Here is a 24525-nt window from a genome sequence, read left to right as displayed (position 1 = left end):
CAAAGTGCCATTTAAAGGGCAAAAATGCTGTTAAAACTAACATTTAGATGCAATTAAGGGGGAATTTCCTGCATTTTGCAACAAAATAAAAATGCATTGAACACAAACAGCCTACAGTATGTTTTAACAATACAAATAACCCAAATACTTTTTATTTAAGTAGTTTTTTTTTTTTTTTGCTTATTTAGGACACACAATATATTTCTTCTTCCCTCTGAGTGGCTGAGTGTGTGGCATTCACTTCTTAAACAGAATATGACCAGCTGCTTTACACAATCGGTTGCTGTTTGACCTATAGAAGTATGATTTATTCAGTTTATGAAGCTGCCTTTGAAATGCATTATATTTTCTCCTTTTCCACTACTTCTGTATGTATATAAAGTATAAAACAATCCTCCTCTGCCTGATGAATAGTGATGAATGATGTCCAGGAGGCTTTTCAACTTGTGTTTGGATTGTCTCTGTCCTCCTTAAATGCATTTGCCTGTTATTTACAATGTACACTTTGTTGTGTTGAGTATAAAGCTTTCTGTTCCTGCCTTTCTTCCTTTCTTTTTTTTTATCGGCTCTTCCTCCTCTCTGTATCTTCTATCTGCTTAACTTCTTTTTTTGCACTAAGGCAGGAAGGAATGTTAATCCACATTGCTCAACTGAATGAGCTATAACTTCTGCAATTTGTGTATCATGATGGAATATAGAGTGGAACTGAGCCCCTGTTGCTATATCCGGCATAGACTCATAGACATGACTGTAGTTGTCTTATATTAGCTGCATATTTTAGAGGTATAATACATGCAGAAGATAAAATTCCATATGTTAATACTGTTTTCATGATGCAAAACTGCCAAATTTATACTCTTCTCCCTACTGGCTGTTTTTTTTTTTTTTTTTTCTGTGCAGCGCTGTTGAATTAAGTTCTCCGTTCAAAAAAACATACCCATTAAGATGCTTTATTTTCCTAATCCGTCCACAAACTTGACCTGCTACTGGCCAGTTAAGCAGCTCCAGGATGTTTCTAGATGATCACACTAGCTGTGATGTGAAGAGTTGAGAGAAGCATCCTAAGCAAACGGACCAGGCAGAAACTGAAGCGAACCACTGTCTGGTCTATCTGAGCCTTATATAGTCAGGAGTGGACCTGCTGGAAGAAAACATGGGCTTCTCAGCTGGTTTAGTTCATGAATGGATGATTCTTCAGCTCACACAATGCACTCATATTAATAGACACTTCTGTACTTTTAGAGAAGAATTACAGAATTTACTGGATTGTAATTCTAAATGATGTAAATGAAAGTCATGTAAGGATGTAAACTGGGCTTAAGCATGTTGTCGGAATGCTTATCTGATTAGTCCGGAAACTCAGTTTACATGCACGTTTTCAGCATTTAGCATTTAGCGTCCTGTTCTAAATCAGTTTAGGCATCATCATCTTCACCCCTTATCACATGTGCTAATCTAAACATGGATAGAATCATTTAGATCCAACATTGAGATTTTACTCTTTCAGTCACTGATCCACTTAGAAATCTCTTCAGATCTGGATTAAAAAGAAAAGCCAAAATGTACAGGGTGAGGAAGCAAAATTTACAATGAATATTTAGTTGTTTTTTCTCAGCAGGCACTACGTCAATTGTTTTGAAACCAAACATATATTGATGTCATAATCATACCTAACACTATTATCCATACCTTTTCAGAAACTTTTGTCCATATGAGTAATCAGGAAAGCAAACGTCAAAGAGTGTGTGATTTGCTGAATGCACTCGTCACACCAAAGGAGATTTCAAAAATAGTTGGAGTGTCCATAAAGACTGTTTAGAATGTAAAGAAGAGAATGACTATGAGCAAAACTATTACGAGAAAGTCTGGAAGATACTATTAAAGAAGAATGGGAGAAGTTGTCACCCGAATATTTGAGGAACACTTGCGCAAGTTTCAGGAAGCGTGTGAAGGCAGTTATTGAGAAAGAAGGAGGACACATAGAATAAAAACATTTTCTGTTATGTAAATTTTCTTGTGGCAAGTAAATTCTCATGACTTTCAATAAACTAATTGGTCATACACTGTCTTTCAATCCCTGCCTCAAAATATTGTAAATTTTGCTTCCCCACCCTGTATTTTTCAGCATTTAGCATTTACCGTCCCATTCTAAATCAGTTTAGGCATTATCATCTTCACCCGCATAAAATAAGATATTATAGTTAATTGGTTATCATGATAGGAAGATACTATCATATTTATTGATCATTGTATTTGGAGTAAATATTTGGGGTGGATATGTATATTATAGTTTATATTGAAAACGGTTGATTATTGCAAATCTGATTGTATACGAGGTGACTAAAAAAAAGTGTATATGAATGGTTTTTATGCATGTTTTGTGTTATTGTAAAAAATATACAGAAGAAAATGTGTGTTAACAAAGCAAAGGAGGCGGATCTAGTTTGATTATTAGTTTGTAAAAAGGGGGTGGGAGTCAATAAGTTATACTTCTTCCTACTCCTTTTTGAGCGCAAAAAAATTGTATTTATTTATTTGTTTTGACCATGTTGTATGATTCTTTGTTATCTGATGATTCTATGTGCTCAAAATAAACTACTACTACTACTACCCCTTATCACATGTTCTAATCTAAACACGGATCGAATCATTTAGATCCAACATTAAGATTTTACTCTTTCAGCCGCTAATCCACTTAGAAATCTCTTCTGATCTGGATTAAAAAGAAAAGCCAAAATGTATTTTCCTTCTTATTTTCCTTGCAAAAGTCTGGATTTATTTATAATCATACTCCAAATATTTAATTTTACAGTATGGAATTCATATTTCCACCAAACGTGGGAAACAGTAAGATTACAGTGCACATAAATTCCCCTGTTCATGTAAAAATAACATAGGTGTAGTATATTTTCATAGTGTGCACTGTCATTCCATACATCAACCACTGGCCTTTAGCTCCAAAGTAATAATCTGTGACACCTTCATAAAAATAAATTGACGACAGTGTTTATCAAGTGTATAAACTGTGTAAATGTTTCGGAACACAGGACGTTCACCTCTGAGCATAAAAGGTCTTCTACAGGGCAGAGACTCTATGTGGAATCAGTTTAGAGTTGCATTTAGCCTTTTAATAACACTCAGGAAGGCTATAAATCATGTTGGGTGGAACTGCCTCGGTACAGTTTTCAACAGGACATGCTGTTGACACTAAAGGCACTTCACCCCTGGAAAAAAAATCCTCGGTCTTGGCCGAGTGTGTAGGAGCTTGTCCTTCTCTCCCTGCTACTGAGATGTCTATCTGTGCTGTTATATATCTCCTGGCATTTTCTTAAGGGAGCTGTTTATGTATGTGAGTGAGATGTCAAAGATTATAGCAGCACTTTTTCACTACGACTGTTAATTTTGCACAAATCAACCACTCCCTCCTGCATTTTTTCCCAGCGTCTTTTTAAAAAAATTTATATTCCGGTACTTTATCGTCGACCGTGTTCAGATTCCGATGCCAAATCTTGGGATCAGTCATGTTCTGTGAGCTACCTCTCTTTCAGATAGATTACTCTTTGTCCAAAAATCAGCTCACACTCAGCACAGTGCATGCTACACTAACTCAGGCATCAAATGGTGTGCATCCCTAAAAGCTTTTGGCAGACAAAGAAGAATGTGGCAGGAACTGTATGTGTGAAACAGATGTAGAGAGGAGGGGGGTGGTGTTATGTTATTTTTTTATTTTTTTTTTTTTTAGACAGTTTAACTCTGTAAAATGGGAAGAAAGTAAGACATTAATTTAATCAGTACATAGCCATAAATCATACATGCAGACTCTGTTTTATGTCACTGATTTAAAACATTGCCGTGTAAACCATGTCGTGCACTGGCAATTACCCACTTCCCACACGTTATTAAGTACATGTGTTTGCCAAGGCTCACTGTAGTTCAGAGTTGCCATGGGGCAAACAGTTAGGAGAATATTGTGTGCTAATTGTTTAACTAATGTACAGCCAGCAGGCCATTTGCTTTAAATGATAGAACAAGTATCATATAACTGATGCTCAGTGTTTTGTCTGACTGGTGTTAGGTTCACGTCCTGTGGCTGCTTCCAAAATGGAGTCCTCATTTAGATTACTACGCAATTCACTGCACATGATGTGTTATACCAGTAAATACTACGATTGTTTTCCACTGAGTTGCTGACTGGAATGTCCTGATAATGTCACAAATGTTTGGTTGACAGAGGAATTTTGGAAGGTGAATATAATTTAGGCTTTCCCTCTTTGCGGATCTATTTTATGCCAAGTCAGGCCAAAGCATTTTTTGTGAATGGCAAGAAGTGTAAATTGGCAGAAAACTGCAGCTATTTCCTAGAGTCAGACTGTGTGGAGCAAACTTGTTTTTCGCGGTCAGATTCCCTTAGAGAGGCAGCATTTGATCAAAGGCTAAATGCAGTTCACTCACATCCTCATTGGAGACGTCTGATAAAACTTGTGCCACTACAAACTGCAGCCAAGTGTGAAACCCTTTTTCCTGCAATTTACTGTGTGCGCAGGTCGTCGGTCTGTTAGACGGAGACTGTACAAATCTCTAAGCGGGTCAGGGATATGTAGTACGAGACTAAGGAAAGGAACAAAAAACATTGGTTCAGATATTTTGGAGCTGCGGCTGAGGAGCTAATGCATAGATGATAGTGTTGCACTTCAATGATTTTAACAGGGAGAGTCTGGACTGACGAAGGAAATGTGCAAAGAAGAACTTTATATTAATATGCTTGTTACATTAATAGACCCAAATACATATTTTCCCTTTCCTATTGATTGCTCTGTACTGTATTATATGTACTATTATAAATAGCCTTGTGTAGCTCCCATTCAATACATTCTATGTCGATGTTTTTTGACTGGTGTCTGGAAGACAAATTACGCCTGCCACATAAAAAATGTTCTCTGCTGTACTTTATACACGCAGTACAGTACAATGAGGCCTTTGCTGCAGTTGTAAGGCAAGCTGTAAGCGCAAGAGTGTGCTGATGACAAAGTGACACTTTAATGAGTCTAATGGAATAAGCCACACATACTGCATATCAATTTCCCATATGGACTTGGCACGGTTTAATGTTAAGCACCGCAGGGAATAGCACTGGCTTAAAGAGCTCTAAATTTCATTGGGACCACTCTTCATTGGTGTTTTATCAAATTACTGCATTGCTAGTGTCCTCCGCAGTTAGTCTTGCAATGTCTTAATATGTGGTGATCGTGCTACGTTTCATTTAATAGGGGGTAGGATGGAGCATGGCTTTTTCAACTCCCCTATATGTGTCACAGTAAATCTTTTTAACCCCTGTTTGCATTGCATTAAGGACTTGAGGAACCCCCCCCCACTCCAAGCAGATGGGCAGATCCCTGTCTACCCACAGTTAGTTCTTTGTACGTGACCACATATGGTGTTAAATACCTCAAATTCAATATGATTCTCTGACAGAGGTATTATTTACTTTTTTTTTTTTTCATCATTCCACCTTCTTTATCAGTTACTATTAAATGTGTATTTGTGAAAAGTTGGCTTTTATTTCTGCAGATAGTTCCAAATAATTGCATTTATTAAAGCATTTGTTCCATTTTCCAGCTATAAAATTTGTCAGGGTTTGCTTAAGCAGAGGGTTAAATGCTTACGTTCAGAAATTTCCATTGGTTTAGCTCATTTGATTCATTAGTGATTAAAAAACATGTTTTTTGAGAAAACTTAAGTTCCCTACATAACAGGCACCATCTAATATTAAAATGCTTAAAAAAGCAATTCACGATTTCGCTGGACCCTAAGCTTTTTCTGCTGGGCTTATATTCAGAGACACAGAATTATAGTAAAAATGAACGAACCTTTATAGACCTCAGCTTACTGTATGCCAAAAAATGTATTGCGCAGTTATGGAAAAATGTTCACAGACCAAATACAGCTCATTGGATGAGACAAATGCTATCAGACCTTCCATTAGAAAGGATCACTTACATATTGAAGGCTAAACAGCACATATTTGAGAATATATGGAGACCTTTTATTAATTATGCCAAGAATCTTGATTTAACAGATGTTCAAGTTGACTGATTGCTGCAGGCAGTACAGTTCCTACATTTTTACAAGTTTTACTTTTTTCTGAAGTATGCATTACATTTTGTATTTACTACAATTTAAAATCCACTTAGTATAGATTACCATTCATTAATATAAGAGAAGCAAATTGTTGTTGAGTCTGTGTTCATTTGTCAGTTTTTTGTTTGTTTTTGTTGCTTTTAGAGCTAAAACAGTTTTTGGATTGGCTGTTAACTGTCGAATTGATAGTTACTGTTTTTTTTTTTGTGATCAATTGATCAGTTTGAATACTGTCCTTCAAAAAGATCAGTGCTGGATCTTGGTTGTGAACAGGGGGAGACAACTGAGGGCGCCATTTTGGACCTTGGTATACACTGAAAACTTTTCAGTGTTTTCTGACATCTAATGGACGGTTCACCTGATTGGGGATTAGGAAGATAATCAGCAGGATTATTGGACAATATTTGGACTTAGATTGCAGCCGTCTTTATTTATTTATTTTTGTATTTGTTGTTTTTGAGTTTAATGAAGCAAACTGACAGCATACATTGATTGTAAATGCCTGATTTTATGCTGTTAAAAAGTTAATAAAAATATTGTGGGAAAAAAAAAAAAGCAATTCACACCAATTTTTCAGACAAAATGATTTTTTATAATGATAAAAAGATGTATTAAAGGTCATAAAATTATATTGAAAATAGAAATATATGATTGAGATTTCAAATTATAGCAATGATAAGTTATGTTATTATTCATTCTTAGAGAACTTTCCGAGGGACTGAATTTATTTCATATAAAAAGTTCCATAATTGTCTTGAACATCCTTTTTTGACAGAAATTTTAATGGATTTAGAAACTTAAGATGTTATACTATTGAACTACAAAAAGTTTGAAATCATTATCTCAATTCACATTTTTTGATTCAAAGTCAATAGGCGTGTGACTTGACCCTTAATTATCCGGATGAAATACCGTGACATGATTCTGGGTTATGTCCTTAACCGAATTCTAATTCTAAACTCAACCTCAAACACCCCTTTGACAGTCCATGTTAAAGTGAAGATTGGCAAAAACGCTTTCCAAAAATCTCCATTGTCTTAAAGTAGTGCTTGCAAAAATACACATAATCGCCTCTTTCACTCTCTGTCTTCATTCGCTTTGGCTGAGCAGTTGCTCCTGTACTTGGCCCTTGTGTCTGGCTGACTATCACGGTGCACTTGGCAAGATTATGTGTATTTACTCAACAATAACTGGGAGAGGGTTTGTTCCAGGTCCTGCTTTCTTCAGAGACACAGCAGTTAACATTTATACAGGCTTTTGCTGTAGTTTTGCATTTAGCATCTTTAGTTTGAGCCACAGGAATCATCTATGATATAAGAAAATATCATTATGCCAGTTGATAACAGTTATACAGGATTTTGCTGTAGTTTCGCATTTATCATTCAGATTCAAATTTCGGATTCATATTCATTTGTCATTTTAGCATATAAAATACACAGAAACTAAACATTGTTCTCAGGTCCCCGATTGTCAGCAGCATTTAGTAAATAGTATAAATCTTTAGTTTGAGCAACAGGAAACATCTATGATATAAAAAAACATCATTATGCCAGTTGATAACAGTTATACAGACTTTTACTGTAGTTTTGCATTTAGCATCTTTAGTTTGAGCAACAGGAATCATCTATGATATAAAAAAACATCATTATGCCAGTTGATAACAGTTATACAGACTTTTACTGTAGTTTTGCATTCATCATTCAGATTCAAATTTATTTGTCATTTTAGCATATAAAATACACAGAAACTAAACATTGTTCTCAGGTCCCTGATTGTCAGCAGCATTTAGTAAATAGTATAAATCTTTAGTTTGAGCAACAGGAAACATCTGTGATATAAGAAAACATCATTATGCCAGTTGATAACAGTTATACAGGCTTTTACTGAAGTTTTACATTTAGCATCTTTAGTTTGAGCCACAGGAATCATCTATGATATAAGAAAACATACTGTACTTTGTGCAGTTAATTTATCACAAATACATTGTTGTTTTTCCTGCCTTCGCACATTGCATCATAATTCAGTTGAATTTGGAAAGGAAAACACATTCTTTTACAGGAAATCACAGTTTACAGGGCATCTTTGATTCATGCTCTTCTTCCGCTTTTTTTACTGTGTTTGTACGATGTGTGATTTGTTTATCAGAGCCAAAAGAGCGTGAAGACTGTGGCTTGCCTTCTTGTTTAGTAATCCAGGAAGTTTTTTTTTTTTTTTATGTGTATGTAACATACAGGGACAAGTGTGTTTGGCTGTCTTTGGCCTTTTATTGCTTTATAATTACAATCAGGAGCTACAGCTTTAATCCTGTTGTAGTCTGAAGTTGAGGAATTCTGTCTTTGAAGATTAGTTCCTGTAAATGGATTTTAGTTTAAGCTGCTGGTTTAACAAGCCCACTTCGGCCACCAAATACATTTAGGGATCTGCTAAAGTAATAACAACAAGATTGTCAATGTCTAAGCCTTTTTCCATTCCACTGTTTGCGGCGCACGATTCAAAGTCAAGATGTTTTGTGATTGATTCCACTCGCAAAAAATCGCAGTATGCTGTATGTGGTCATTCATTTAGGTCTTTATCATTTAAAAGGCAGCTTTATTCTTTCTGCTTTCTAACATGTCTTCAGTGCTCACGCTGTTTATCTGTGGACAAGTTTCCAGATAATGAGAGTGTAAGTGTGGAAGTTTGTTGTCAGTGTTGCAACAGATGTCACAGAAAAAGATTGAAGCCCTCCTACTATGTCTTTGTCCCATCAGAGGGATTGGTTTGCGTTCAGCTGCTAAATGTATGTTGAGCAATGTTTTTCTGCACTCTGCACTGCTAAAATATGTGAATGTGACTTAGAAGGGATTTATGATGGAAACGGCCAATTATCTTTCTGCCCCTCCTTTTCTGTTTCTTCTTAGTTCCTTGTGTAATTTATATGACCGACCCAGTAGTTTTTTTTTTTTTTTTAATTTTCTTTTTTCATTTGGAAAGATACTTTACAACAGACAACTAAGCACATTTGTATATCATGTCTGAAAAATCAACAGTGGTAAAGAATAAAATTTAACATACACATGTTCCATATAAGTTCTCTGTTTAGATAAAAACAAAACAAAAACAACTGTTTTTAAAGTAAGGCTTCCCTTTTTTTTGTTAGATTTTGTTAAACATGTCTTAGAACAAAAAGATGTCACATTTTCCCCTTATCTTCATTATTCTTATTCCAAATCCACACAAGTTTCAGCTCCAGTACATTCACTCAGTTCAATTATAATTTGTCATTTCCAGTTAAATTAAATCTGGCCTCACTGGGGTGATATATTCAATCCCAATAGGTTTTTCTAAAGTAAAAATTAGGGCTGGGGGATCTGGTTAAAAGATCATATGACAATATTCTGGAATAAAATCATAATCCATCTTCATCAGAATTTTCTCACCTTCTGTAGACACAAGTAAGTTTCCTCTGGTTCCTATAGGCATAGATCAGTGGTTCCCAACCTTTTTTTGGCTCGTGACCCCATTTTAACATCACAAATTTCTGGCGACCCCAGACATTCATTTTTGCTAAAATTAATTTGGTTTTGATCATGTAATAGTTTACTGTACTATGTTGCAAATAAATGTTAATTTTAGAGGACATTTAGTCTATATAATGTATATTATTATGGACAGAGGCAGAAAAACCAGGTGTAGATTACTGCACAAAGTGAGAATTTGATTTTCCTTGGTCAGGATATGTACAGTCAGTCCAGCTTGTATTTACAAGGATGACAATTAATACTGAACAAACAAGAACTCAAACTAGAAGCACTTGGAGAGCACAGACTTCCGCCAATGCAGATCAGTGGCCCCCCCATCCCTGATCACCACCAAAATTTAATCATTTGTTCCTTGTGCCAGTATCAACATTTCCTGAAATTTTCATCCAAATCTGTCCATAACTTTTTGAGTGATCTTGCACACAAACAAACAAGCAAACAGACAGACAGACAAACCAACGCCGACAAAAACATAACCTCCTTGGCGGAGGTAACTATAAATTATGAAAGATAAACAGTACCACAGTGCTTCAGTTTCAGCTTCACAGTTTGTCATGTCTTTTATGTATCACCATGTATTTTTTTATTAGTAAGTTTTACTTTTTATTTTTTATCAATTACTACAAATTTCTGGTGACCCCATTTGAATTCCAGGTGACCAAACGTGGGGTCCCTACCCCAAGGTTGAAAAACACTGCATTTTGACCTAAGCTCATGAGATGGTCCATCCCTGGTATGGACTAAATATGATATGCCTTTCTGCTTAATGTGAACGTGGCCTTATTTGAACAAACATCTTTGCTAGACTAGTTGACATACTTGAAGGGTCTGCTCTTTATTTAACTGGTGTTTTGGCACAAGGCCTTTGTCAGGATGTTTAACAGAATGGGTAAAAGCAGTCTCTATATATACACGTATAAAGTACATACTACAAAAAGTTTAGTTAGAATAGAAAAGACTTTATTTGCCATTTGCACAGATACGTCACAGTATAGGTACACTGGAATTTTTGTGCATTTCCTTGAGTCATGGATTCCACAGAAACAAAGACATGAACAAAAACAGAAACAAAACGTAAACGCCGCTAAAACATAAACACAGCTAAAACATATAAAAACAGCTATTGCGCAGACAAACACAAATATACACTTGTAAAACAGAGTACTGATCAGAAAAAAGTAATAATAACAAAAGTACTGGAAGATAAAAAAAACGAGTTATTGCACATTTGAATGAAAAGCACAGTATTAGTTCAATAGTTGCTTTGTCAATCATGGTAGAGTTACGGTCATCCTTTAAAGGAGCCTGAACATGGGTTTAATGTGTTTGCTTTGTCACACTGACCTGCAGCCAAAGGCCCTATCAAACAGAAATGAATGTTTACTCAACCACTTCATTCAACGACATAAGAGCGTCTGCCTTGAATTGGTGGCTGTGTCCTTTTGTCCAGAAGATGTCAGACATTAGACAGACCTACCCTGTCTTTTACAGATCTGCAGAAACATGCGCAAAATCTACTTCACTCCAATAAAAATGCATAAAATATCAAAGGATATGTCATCAGTGTGTCATAGATGCGAAAAGATGGAGGTAACATTCATGCACATGTTCTAGGACTGCGACGTTTTAAAAAGTTATTGGAGCTCGATCCATTCTCTCACTCAATCAGTCTTGGACACACAATTGGATTTAAGCAGCACTTTATATTTATTAAACGACACATATAATTTACAATTAGATCATAAAAAACACAGGATACTAATTTTGATCATTTATTTTGCAAAGAAATGCATATTTTTATTTTGGTAGAATGATTCCCCTCCATCTTTTAAGATTTTTTATGATCAGCTGTCTTCTTTTTTACCTTTAGAAAAACTGACCTTGAATAAATAAAATTGTGGCCATCTCTTTAATGAAGTTTGGTTGCCTTTACTCTCTGGTATGGAGAAAGTTTGCTGCTCTACTACTGTCATTTATGCTACAGTATGCATCATTATGCGTATGCTGCTACCCCTATTATTGTTGTTGTTGTTATTATTATTATTTTATTCATTTATATTTAGACTTTTATGTTTTTGGTCAGTTACTTTTGAATGTGTTTAGCTGGTTTATTCCTTTAGGGGTGGGGTGGGAAGAGTGCACAAAGGAGAATTGCGAAATGTAAGACCCAGTATCACTAAGTTTGTCCTGTATCTGGATGATTTTCTTTTGTGAAATAAAAACATATTTAAAACTAGAAAAGCACTTGGAGAGCACAGACCTCCAACAGGGCAGATCAGCGCCCCCCCCCCCCCCCGATCACCACCAAAATTTAATCGTTCGTTCCTTGTGCCAGTATCAACATCTCCTGAAAATTTCATCCAAATCCACCCGTAACTTTTTGAGTTATCTTGCTAACAAACAAACAAACAAACAAACAGACAGACAAACTCTGATGAAAACATAACCTCCGCCGTTCCTTGGCAGAGGTAAAAAAAAAAAAAAAAAAAAAAAGAAACATCCCAATTCCTGTGATTTTATATAAAAATGGCAATGTGCATACATAAAAATATGACAGCAAAGAAGTACAAACAGCATAAGATACTTAAATGGAAATTCCCTCTGTATCCATTCTAATCCTGTGTTGACCACACTGACCAAAGAATCTGGAGTTAAAGGTCTCGCTGCCTGTAATGGTTGTAAAAAGACTGTTACTTGGGTGCCCATCATGCAAACCACTACTGGCAGCTAATCCTCGGCGTAATTCAGCACCAACTGGGAAATCGTTTTTTGTGGCATTAAAAATAGTCGAGTTTTTTTGGTCATTAGTTGGATTCACAGTAGGGAAATATTTCAATGTCAAGCCAGTCTTTAAATCAACAAGGCTTTGCTGTTTTCAGAATTATTTCACGATGAAAAGAACTTTTTTTTTTTTTTACAGAGCATCTGAACAGCCACTTATGGGTGTCTGCGGAATAAGGCAGGTTCAACACATAGAGATTTGGCCAAACCTCAAAGCTTTCCTCCCAATCTAAGCTGTTACCGCCGAACTTTCACTGCTAGTCTCTGAAATCCATTTAGGCTTGATGGCCTCAGCATACAGCAGCTACTTTGAAGGTGTTTGTGGGCAATCGTCCAGAATGTGACTGTGATTTTTTTTTTTTAATTTTTTAAGGAGAATAGTTGGATAGCAGAACACAGATTTGGAGAATTTCGTGTGCTCCTGACTGTCCAGATGCAATAACCAGACAGTCGTAGAATCACTGAGGGAGTCCGGTGTTTGATCTTTGAGTGGATGTGGATTTTTGTGGCCAAATCTCTAGCCATGTTAATAGAGGGTTGTGGAGTACTCACAGGATAGGAATCTGTCATGGTGCTACTGTGACAAAACTGTGAGTGTATCGTCTCAATCTGCCTTCTTCTCATTTAGTCAGAGTTTGGCTCATGCGTTCTTTAACCCATAAAGACCCAAAAAGCCACTGGCGACCAAAACCATCTACTTATGTAAATGTTTAATACCTGTTGATCCAATCCAACTTTATTTGTAAAACACTTTAAAACACTGGTGTCAAACATGCGGCCCAGGGGCCAAATCTGGCCCGCCAAAGGGTCCAATCCGGGATGAATTTGTGAAATGCAAAAATTACACTGAAAATATAAATCAGTGGTCTCTAAATCATTTTATTTCAGGTTTTACATACAGTCCAATTGGATTTCAAGTGGGTCAGACCAGTAAAATATAATGATAATAACCTATAAATAATGACAACCCCAAATTTTCTCTTTGTTTTTTAAAAAACTTAAATTACATGAAAATGTTTACATTACCAAACTATACGTTTACAAAAAATGTGAATAACCTGAACAAATACGAACAAACACAAATGTCTTAAGAAAAGTAAATGCAATTTCACCAATATTCTGCCTGTTACTAAATGTTTTGTGCGATTTTAACGCACATGTGTAAACGATAAACTGATAAACTGAGGCAGAATATTGTTAAAATTGCACTTGTTTTTCTTAAGACAATTCAAATGTTTCATGTTATTCAGATTTTTAAGGAAACTTTGTAGATGTAAACGTTATCATAATATCATTTTAATTTTTTCACAGCTCTTATTTTACTGGTCCGGCCCACCTGAGATCAAATTGGGCTGAATGTGGCCCCTGAACTAAAATGAATTTGACACCCCTGCTTTAAAACGACCACAGTGGACCAAAGTGCTGTACAGAAAAATAGATAAAAACCAAAATAACAGAGTAAAATAGAAGAATAGATTAAAAGACATAGAACAACTGTAACAATAAAATTTAATAAATAAATAAATAAATAAAAATACAGAAGAAAAGATAAAACCTAAATAAAAGAAAAAAAAAAAGATAATAGATTAAGACATAAAAAGCACCACCAGTGATTCACCAATTGATCCACTAAACCTATCAATACATGTAAATAATTGGTGTAAAATACAGTTTGTCACCTTTTCATGGTCATCAGATGTGACCCATTTGGACGTTCAGAGGCTCCGTAGTTACTGCGGAAACACCGTCATCTTCTACAACATTAATTCACCAGTAAAATCCACGGAGTTTGATACATGACAGTGGATGGATACACTTGTGTTATGTTCAGTTAATGATTTATTTTACTGAAAAAGTCACGTTTCCTTCAGTTTTCTCTGTTTTTGATATAATTACCCTACACTTTAACCTGAGCTTTTATAAACATCTACATGATCAGTGAATTAAATAGAGGAAAATACCTGAGTTTTACTGAAAATACACTAAATACAGAGGATAATATTAGAATGAATTGTGTGAAATCACTTAAGAAAAGTTATATAAAGAGAAAAAACATTTTGGAACTGCCACAAAAGTAGTACTGGGTCATTATGGGTTGATGTCCCAGAATTGTCAAAAATACAATATATTCTTACTAAAGTTTTTCTACAGTTTTCTCTCTCTCTTTTTTTTTTTTTTTTTTTGTAATAATAACCCTCAACTTTAATCTGAGCTTTTATGAACATCTACATTATCAGTGAATGAAGTATCAAAAAATGCATGATTTACACGGCAAAAAACTCAAAATAAAGAGGATAATAAATGAGTAAATGATACTAAATTATTTAAGAAAGGTTAAATATAGTGAAAAATTAATTTGGGAACTGTTACAAAAGTAGCACTGGGTCTTTATGGGTTAAACTATGGAAGGTGGAAAGGAATCATGTAAACTTGGACTTAATACATTTAGTCCATAAGATGCTGAATGCTGCCATTACCCTCTATAGAATCTCCTCCTTTCTGAAGAAAATCAGTGAAAAAAAAAACATACGATGGGAGTGTTGAGGGGAAAATTGAGTTTACCCGTTAAAGTAGCTCCCCTGTTTTTCAGATTTCCACTTTGAGCTGTTATTTAATTTCCCGGTGGATGTTTATTAACGCTGACACTGACTTGGAACTGACCCGAGTTTAAGTTTACTTACTGGTGCGGTTGTGTTCTGCATGCCAACAGTCCTCTCACACCTTACTCATGTTTTCCTGTCTCCCTGTATATCTATCTCTGTCTTTCTCTATGCTCCCCTCCTTCTCTCAGACAGCATTGATTTCAGCAGGGCAGGAAATGAAACTTCATTGCCCTGTGACTCCCAGCAGGAGAACGGGACTAGGAGAAGTTTAAAGAGGAAGAGGTTCAATGAGTAAAAAAGGTCCAATAGTATTTTTATTTTTTTAAAGAGATGAAAAGAAGAATAGTCTGTGCTTGCGATTGAGGATTGGGATGGGGTTAGAAAATATTTTTACAAAGGTGCTTGACTGACGGCAGGCATAAATGAACTGTCAGAGTCCTACTAAGTGAAAAGAGGAACACTTTGGACTCATTAAAAATGGAAAAAAAAGACCCACAAAGAAATAAACAGTAATTGACTGGCAGGGCTTGTACTAGAGGATTGGTTGCTTCTCTTTTGACAACTCCTGGCATTCATCCCTCTATCAGAAGTCAATGATCTTCTCCTCAGAGGGGCCTATATAAGAGGCTTAGGTCCGCGTGATCCCGCTGCCTGTTTGCTTAACCTCTGCGTGGCTGCCTTTGCAATGCTAAGCTTTGCCCACAAGAGCTCGTTACATCTCAGACCTTTGTCTCTTTTACTGTTAGTGTTTTCATCGCACCACCGGGGCAACTGGTCAAGAACATGGGTCAAGAACTTCTGATGACACTCATTGTTAAGCCCGTTATATTAAAATGTAATCGCTTTGCATCTGAAAAGTCAGTCAAATGACTTTTAAAATATACCAAACTGGGGGAAAAACTCCAAGGCACGCTCTTTAAACATTAAAACATTTTTTCGTTTTTGACTTCATGATGAAGGCTTGAAGCCGAAACGCGTATAAGTGTTTTTTAGGTCTACATACTAGACCATGCCATAGTAATAAAGATATTTTAATGTTTAAAGAGAGTGTCTTGGAGTTTTTCTTCCAGTTTGGTATCTACTTTATGAATTCCTTTTTCCAAAGAGCACCTCAAACAAACTCTTTTTTTGGTCCTAGAAGCATTCCTTCCCATGAATTTTTGGACTTTTAAAATATAACGACAAAAGAGCCCACACAAGTGGAACACCTAGGGGAGAATGTAAGTGCAAAGCAGCAAGACAACATGTGATCGGTCCTTTTCTACTGGTGAAAGTACGCAGATTTGGAATTCTGTCTACTAAAAATAAAAAAAAATCAAGAGTCAAGATTTTAATTTGTCACATGTGACTGTACAGGTACACGCACAGCGAAATGAAATTGCAACAAGTGCAAACTGTGCCTAGCATGGAAAATAAAATATACATAAAATATGTAAAATAAAAGTAAAATATAATATGAAATATAGATTGTAATGTAACAGCAGCAATATAGTGCAATTGGAAGCAGATTTTTTTTCTGTTGTGTGTGTGTATGGAGGAATGAGAATGATGTGTGTGTGTGTGTGTGTGTGTGTGTGTGTGTGTGGGGGGGGTTAAGGTTTTCAATAGTAAAACAACGCTGTAGCTCAAATGAAGGCTCGGTAAACTTACCTCAGAATTGTGTATTCCATGAAAGTAGGTTCTCTCAATACGTGTCACTCACTTGAAAGACGTTTATTCTGCCTTTGTCGTTCACATTTCCAATAATCATGCATCTTTCAATGAGACGTGCAGTGACCTGTCAATCAGCTGGGGTGGCACTGGCACCTGAGGTGTCCAATCAGGTTCCAGAGGTTGCCGGCGCTAGTTAGCAATATATTCTTCGGTATGACCCGTCCTACTCTGCCTCTGATTGGCTCATCAGTCCTCATGTCTAAAGTTAACCAATCTAATCAGTGAAGGTACCAAGTACTAGCCAATTAGAGGCAGAGTAGGGCGGGTCATGGCTTCACCCTCCGAGGAGAAAAAATGGGCAAGTTGTCTTAGATACTACTGAATGGTGCACATCACATGGATTTAGAAGAGGGTATACACAATGCTGACTGAAAAATAAGTAGGTATACCGCTGTATACCCTGGACCGCACCAGTGCACATGATGCTATAAACATGTCAGGTACATGCACAAATGGCAGCAGTAATAAGTGACCAAGATAGTAGTGTTTATCTTTTATACAAGGAAAGGAGTATCCGGATTTCTTTGTGTTTCCTCTGTGTAAATGCCATATCCCAAATATGATCAAAACTGGGATAAGCCTTGCAACTGGGGTACTACTGTGCATGTAAACGAAATCACTGTTTTTGGTCGTAAAAAATGCGGCTACTTTTAAAATAACAGTCAAAATGACTTTATGGTAACAATTTCACTTGCACAATTTAAAATACTGGGCAATGCATGTGCAGAATATGTGTAACAACAGGAGCCAGATTCTCAAACCAGTATTTCACTGCCTGGCCATAATCTTTGAGATGGAACATAAAATCTGTCATGTCATTACAACCATAATTAGAGTAAAGAATAGATGGTACAGCATCTTTCTAGACACTTAGCCACAAGCAGACTTCACTTAAATAGATTATTTATCGAGCTTTTCACTAGACGAACAACTGTTTATAGTGTTGCATGCATTGTGTAATGATGTTGCAACAAAGCAGAGGCCCGTCCCTGTAGGTTCATGCTATTGGAGGTTCCTGCTGCACTAAGACTGTTTAAAAAAAAAAAAAAACATCCCTGCTGTGGGCATTGTGGCTTATTATTCCTGACATGCACTGTTTAAAGCACTGGTCTGAAATGGGCCAGTGCTGATAATTTGGAGCGGGGCAGATCACTGTGGCTGTGATTCATGAGAGTTTGAGTGGGAGTTCAAACAATGGTCGAGTAGGTCCCGAAGTTTCCCTGCTGGTACTGGATGCCTGTCAGCTCACAGCAGGCATTTGTGGTAGAAATTGTTGGAGTTTGAGTCGGAGTTTTCCTTTTCTTGCTTTTTCACATTTTACTCCCCCTCTCTTTATGTCTACATGTCCCTTTCCTCCTTTCACTCCTCATTCTTCATCCAAAGTAGACATTTTGTTATAAAAAACTTAGTGTTTGTATTTCAGTTATTCCACTTATATCCTGAAGCATGTTCTGTCCTGACTCTTTGTTTTCCTTACTTTTTTAGCTGTCTGTGAATCCAGGACTAGGCTGTAGTGACCTGTTGTCCCCCCTCTGTCCTCATTTTGCACCCTAGGCTTTGTTAGTCCACTTACTCTTTAATTTAAATCTGATTTAACCTTAGCCAATTGGCTAGCTTAACCTCTACTCATGATCATCCCGAGCAGGAATGGACACTGTTCTTTGTCTGAATATTTGTTTGTGTGCATATCTGAGAGTATAAATAGCCGCACTTACTTTTGATCCCAAAAATGTAGCTTGTTTCTAAAATAAAATGACTGCCACAGACAGTTCACATTATTTCACTTGTTTTTAGGAAAACAGTGTTTTGTTTTAGGTCACATGAAACAAGAGCTCACTTTAAACTGACACTGCATGGTTTTTTTTAATCATGCGAGGTGTGTTGGGTACTACATCAGTTTTATCCCTGGGAGTTGTTGTAAAGTGTATTTAATGAAGGGGCTATATGTGTTTTTTTGTTTTGTTTTGTTTTTTTACTTTAAAGTATATAAAAAAATGACCTAAAATTATCTTTAGTGTTTAGAATTAAAAGCTCTGAAGTTATACTAAAGATGCCAATGTATTGGATTAAAGAGATATGAACTGAATTTATTTAAACTGATGAGCTGGGGGATTTATTTGACCACTAGAGGGAGTAGTGAGTAATTCTGCTGCTCTAACACTACGGTGCATTTGACCGAAGTTTCAGAAAGTGACCAGATGGTATGAGAAACACTAAGAAACAACTTTTCGAGTCAAAGAAAATGACAAATTGATCAAAATTAGAAGCGTTGTTGTTGTTGTTTTCACCACCAGACTCAGTTCTAAATGAAAAGAATAGTTTTATTCTGAAATGGCAACATTTCTTCTGCATGAGTGAGTTTGATTCTGAGGCTTATGAAGGTGTAAAGTTATTATGTGATGTTATTATTTTTGATAAGTTGCCGTCAGTTGTTCCACGGTTCAGAATAAACTGTGACAGTTCTGACCTTGTTTGTTTGATTCCAAACAGATCTTTAGTGCAGCTATTAACACAAACCGTACAGAAAACAGAGGTGATTTATGGTTTTACTGTGGCTATTTTCTGTCTAAAAACAGAGCTAAGCTAACAGAGCTATAATGTAAACTATCAGCTGATGCAGCACATGAAGATTATAAGACAAAATGTTATTTTGACTGACTGTTAAAATAATTTGATGATACCATAATACAGATGTGCGCAAAACAACACTGCAAAAATCAAAATTACCAAGTATATTTTTCTCATTTCTAATCAAAATATGTCATCACACTTAAAATAAGACATAATCACTTAAAGAATAACTTTTCAGTGAGATATAATAACTTATTTTTAGACAATAGAATTGAATTGAAAATCTTATTTCAAGAAATCTTACCAAGATAATTTTCACTTGGTCCATTGGCAGATTTTTTTTTTTTTTTTTTTTTGCTTAATTCAAGCATAAAAATTGAAAAAAAGGTGAAAATTAAGGTGTCTTGGTAAGATTTCTTGAAATAAGATTCTATTGTCTAAAAAAAATTATTGTATCTCACTGAAAAGTTACTCTTTAGGTGATTATGTCTTATTTTAAGTGTGATGAGATATTTTGACTAGAAATGAGAAAAATACATTTGGTAAGACTTTGATTTTTGCAGTGAATAGGCTTTATATTTTATTCAGTCAGTGATACAGTATGTGGGTATTTGGCATTGATTTGTAGGTGGTTCTGGTCCTAAGTGTGTGTTGTAATATCAGTACTACCTAGAACCCCTTAAGGACCTGCACTAAAACATGGGAAAAGAAGAGTCTTAGCCCTTCCACGTCTACATTCAAGCTGTAAACTTGTAAAGAAACAACAATTTTCCTGCCCACTGCCCTCCATGTGCAATTGGTCCAAATTAGCCATCGCTAATGAGTGTACCGTAAGCTTGTAAATGTGCTTAAGGAAGTTGTACAAATACTAGTACACATTATTCTGTGGCTCCAGAAATGTGTAATACACCATTGCATGCATTTTTCCCCAAGTCACCTTGGATTCCTTGGCACTACTGTAATAGCAGTGGTTCCCAGACAAAGGTACAGAATTGCTTTAGTGCTGGTTACATAGCAGATAGCAGCCTAAATGTTTTCCCTTGGCTCGTACTTAGGCACTAATGCAGCTCGAGTGTGATTGGTGGTATGCATTTGCAAATGTGCACACCCCATGTCCCAGTGTTGGTGGTCTTGGAAAGCCACCAAGATCACCCGGCTGCTCTGTAATGTGAAAGTAATTAGCAGCCAGCGGTTTTACACACTGCCAATACGTGTGGAATAACAAAGGGGAATGTAGGTCAGCGGTAAGTCATAGGTACACAGTGTGACCGGAGCGTTTAATTTGTACTTTGGTCCATGTTTTACTATTTTAACCCTCTACCACAGTGTAGAGATTATTGTACATGATTTCATGTACTTGAAAGTATATTAGGTATTTCTATACTAAACAGTCTTCAAATGACTCCAGTGCTCTAATGCATCCTTGTTAGGGTTACAGCTTGAATTCCTGACATAAATGGGTTCGTAGTTATGTTAAATCCAGATTGATTTCACTCCCTGCAGGTCTCTTTGATTTCTCCACCCTCCATTTACTTCATCTGACATTAATTTTAATGTAACAGATCATCCGCTTGATAGAGATCTGCTTCTGACTTAATACAGTAACATTAGGTTAGATTGAAGAGTTCTTTTTTTTTTTTTTTCTTCACTGTGTGCAAGATTTTTGTTGTGTGTGTGTGTGTTTACAGTGTATGAGCAGAGTGCGTGTCCTCTGTCACATCTGGCAAGCTGTGGTTTTTTTCATGAACTGCTAAATGAGGGGAAAACTACTCCCAGCTGCCCTCAGGAGAACTCACCTGGTGTAGAGCTGCCGAAGTTACTTGTTTTCGTCTCTCACTCAGTCAAAACTCACTCCTTGTTTGCATTATTCTCCATGCAATATATAAAATTTGCACGCACAAACTCGAAGAATCAGCCTTTTCTTTTGGAAGCCCGCTGTGTTTGCATTTTTCCCCAACTCATTTACAACCCCTGCATGAATACATCTGGCTTATTTAACCCAGTTAAAGGTGTACAAGCATACAAGCATACCCAATGCGACTTGGCCCCAAAACATGAATTCCACAAAAATGTATTCTTAAGTGAGATATTCTGTTCGTACGTCCCAGCATAACCTCAGAGTCAGATGAAGACAAGACAAGAAGGACAGTTTGGCCGGGGTTGTGTGCATAGCAGCAGCAACCACAGCACATGGTAAAGTCATTTTCACCTCAGCCGCTGTGGGATGAGGAGGCCAGGAGCAACATCCACCCTTCCCTGCCCCTCACCTCAAACCCCCAGCCGGCATATTTCAGCTATCTGAAGGGAACTAAGCTGGGAGATATCAGCCCTGAGAGCTGAAAAGCAGCTTTTGTCTCAAGCGACCCTCCAGGACCTCCGTCTCCCCGGTCTATCAGCAAATCATAAACTATACGACACAACTAGAAGCGCAGAAGTGCACTTGAGAGGAGAAAAGACCGAGGAAAGAAAAGGGAGGGAAGGATCAACAAGATGAACGTAAACAAATGGATTTCTTGCCAGCTGTAGATCAAACACTGAAATCTTTCTGGGTGCTTCTATGAAACTGGGTTCATTTTGGTATCTGGCACTTTTCCAGCTTTTTTAGACTCAATAATAAAAGAGGAATTTAGACATATTTTCCCCCAGGATGAACATAATAAATGCAAAAAAAAATAAAAAATACTCTTGCTCTGAGCCATCCCAAAAATTAATGAATTTGTAATAAAATATTTGCCCCAAAAACTGGACCAAAATTGGGACAGGAAAAGCTACCTAGGTGTCAGTGCATTTGATCTGGAAAACATGGTTTGAAATGGTCTTATATACCACTATAAATAAAGACATTGTGTTAAATTTGATGATCCTAGTGGTTTTTGTAATCCAGACATGCAGGTTTTTCATGAATCTCAGTCTCATTCCAGGTTTCGCGTGTAACCCACTGTGTCCACTTGCGTTACATGCACAACCTGCCCATTTAAACGCAAATAAATCATGAGTGATTTTGCAACAGCGATTGTTTTGTGAACCATTCTGCCTTACATAATTAGTTTGATTCCCAAAAGGTACCTGTGAGAGACTGAAAAGATACTGTACTTTCCGGACTATTGGCTGCACCCACCCCCGTCATCAGCATCTCACCATCAATTCATTGATGCCAAGCTTACGTGCAGCTGTTTTATTTCCTTCTACGACAGCCAGATCGATCATTAGCATGTAAAACATAAATTAGCCATGTCATTTTCAAGCTGCGGGTTCACAGCGTGTGGAAAAAAGTAGCGGCTTATAGACCGGAAATTACGGTATTCAAAAAAATAGCACACAATATTTGTGTCCTCTTTTACCGTGTTACATGCAGATTTTTGTGTAAAAAAAAAAAAAAAAAAAAAAAAAAAAAAATATATATATATATATATATATATATATATATATATATATATATATATAAATGTGTTTTATGAAAAATAGTTTGTCTTTTACCTCAGTAAATATTTATTTTTAAAATAGGCTCAAAGTGCTTCCAAACTTGCTTCATAACATTAGTCTACATCTGGTTTGAATGTTTAGCCCCATATCCTGTTTTTAGGGACCAATTTCATAAAAGCATCCTTCTACATTGTAAATTTGACCTTGACTTATGTGTTGAAACAGTTAAACATCCAGTCATACTACCAAACTGTGTGTTAAATAGGTATGTCTGCACACTTGAAGTATCCTTTCCCATATTCTCACAAACAGAGCCATGATATGATATGTTATCAGTTGTTTTTCTTTAGGTCTGGAACGTACCATTTAGCACTGATATCTAGAAATGGAAGCGTCCATCAGCAGCTATCTGCACTCTTCACTATCTATGACTTCTTCCTATAAAAAGTTCCCACTTGCAAGCACAGCTGCCTCTCCTTTATCCTATCTTCACCTTTATTTTAAAGCTTTTGCTATACATTCATCTCACTACCTCTCTCCTAAACGTCTCGACTGTCCTCTTCCCTTAAAGGATTACCTGTTTGGCACAGCTTTGTTTTGTCACTTCCTTTCTCATCATCTCATGCCTTTTCTTGCCCAGACAGGAAGAAAGCTTTCTTAGTCAAGGAGTAATTTTAGGCACCATGTCTATCAAAGCAAGGTTGATAACTGAGATTTAGGGAGCTTATTGCCTCTCTGTCTAACCCTAACATGCCATTTCAGGATTTCCCGGTTTCACACTAGTTTGGCACTAAATAAACAATGAAACACAGACACACTGTAGGTACTGTTACACAGAAAAGTAAGACAACAGTTCAACCCCACAGAGTGTTTTCATGTTCAGTGTCATTACCTCTGTTAGGGACTTTATGCGATCACTCCGCTTTATCTGACTGTGTGCTGAAAGGATTATGCTAAAACAACAGAGACTTTCGTGAAACTTGGTGTAAAGCTGAGGCAGTGGAGCATAACCATTAAAATGAATGAAGGTTGAAGATGTTTTTAACCCTTAGGGGTCCACGGTCTCAGCCCAGTGACTCAAGCACATGACATTTTCAACACGTCGTAGTGTCAGAAGTCAATCACGTAGACCACTGGGGATAATCGCATTCCAAAGTGCGGACTTGAAACACTCTCCCATTTTTTATTTGATGTTGATAGAGCAAATACAAGCAGAGATATGACGTTTCGAAACCGGAGCAAACAAACGTGAGTAAAAGTATGAAAATGTTGGACATATGGGACAGGCCTTATATTTCTTACTATATCTTCATCATTTTTTGTCCTTTTTCAAAATGGAAAAAACTGGCAGCTTCTAATCCACAGACGGCATTAGCATTACAGGTAAGGGTGAGAATAACCACATCTGGACCAGATGCAGAATCCGGGAGGACCGGGGCGGTGAGAAAACTAGAGAAAACGCCTATGTAAAGATATGCGTTTATGTCAAATATTTGAGTATAGTTTTAATTTATTACAATTTTAATTTTATAGAACTAGTATTTGGAATCAATATTCACTTTTAAAGTCTTTGAAAAGGTTCGTTAAGCATCTTTGTTATTTATGCAATAAATTATGTAAATTTTTCAAATCGGATTTTACATTTGTTGTGTGTTTTTTAGCCTTTTGCATTGATATAGTAGGTTGAAGTGGAAAAAATAATAGGCAGATGAGATAAATGAAGTTGTGCTGAAAAAAAAGATACCGAACATGGGTATAGTAAACATTTCTTTATG

At 36.5% G+C, this 24525-nt stretch overlaps 1 protein-coding gene across 2 annotated transcripts in view; it reads left to right on the top strand.

Annotated features, from left to right (window-relative positions):
* ror1 (receptor tyrosine kinase-like orphan receptor 1) overlaps positions 1-24525 on the top strand; it is a 254783-nt gene that overhangs the window by 545 nt on the left and 229713 nt on the right. The gene's annotated exons all lie outside the window — the stretch shown is intronic.

The sequence above is a fragment of the Sphaeramia orbicularis genome, chromosome 4 (genome assembly GCF_902148855.1).
Source record: "Sphaeramia orbicularis chromosome 4, fSphaOr1.1, whole genome shotgun sequence".
NCBI classification, from domain to species: domain Eukaryota; kingdom Metazoa; phylum Chordata; class Actinopteri; order Kurtiformes; family Apogonidae; genus Sphaeramia; species Sphaeramia orbicularis.
Note: the sequence above shows the minus strand (reverse complement) of the source record. Positions and strands in the feature narration are given on the sequence as shown.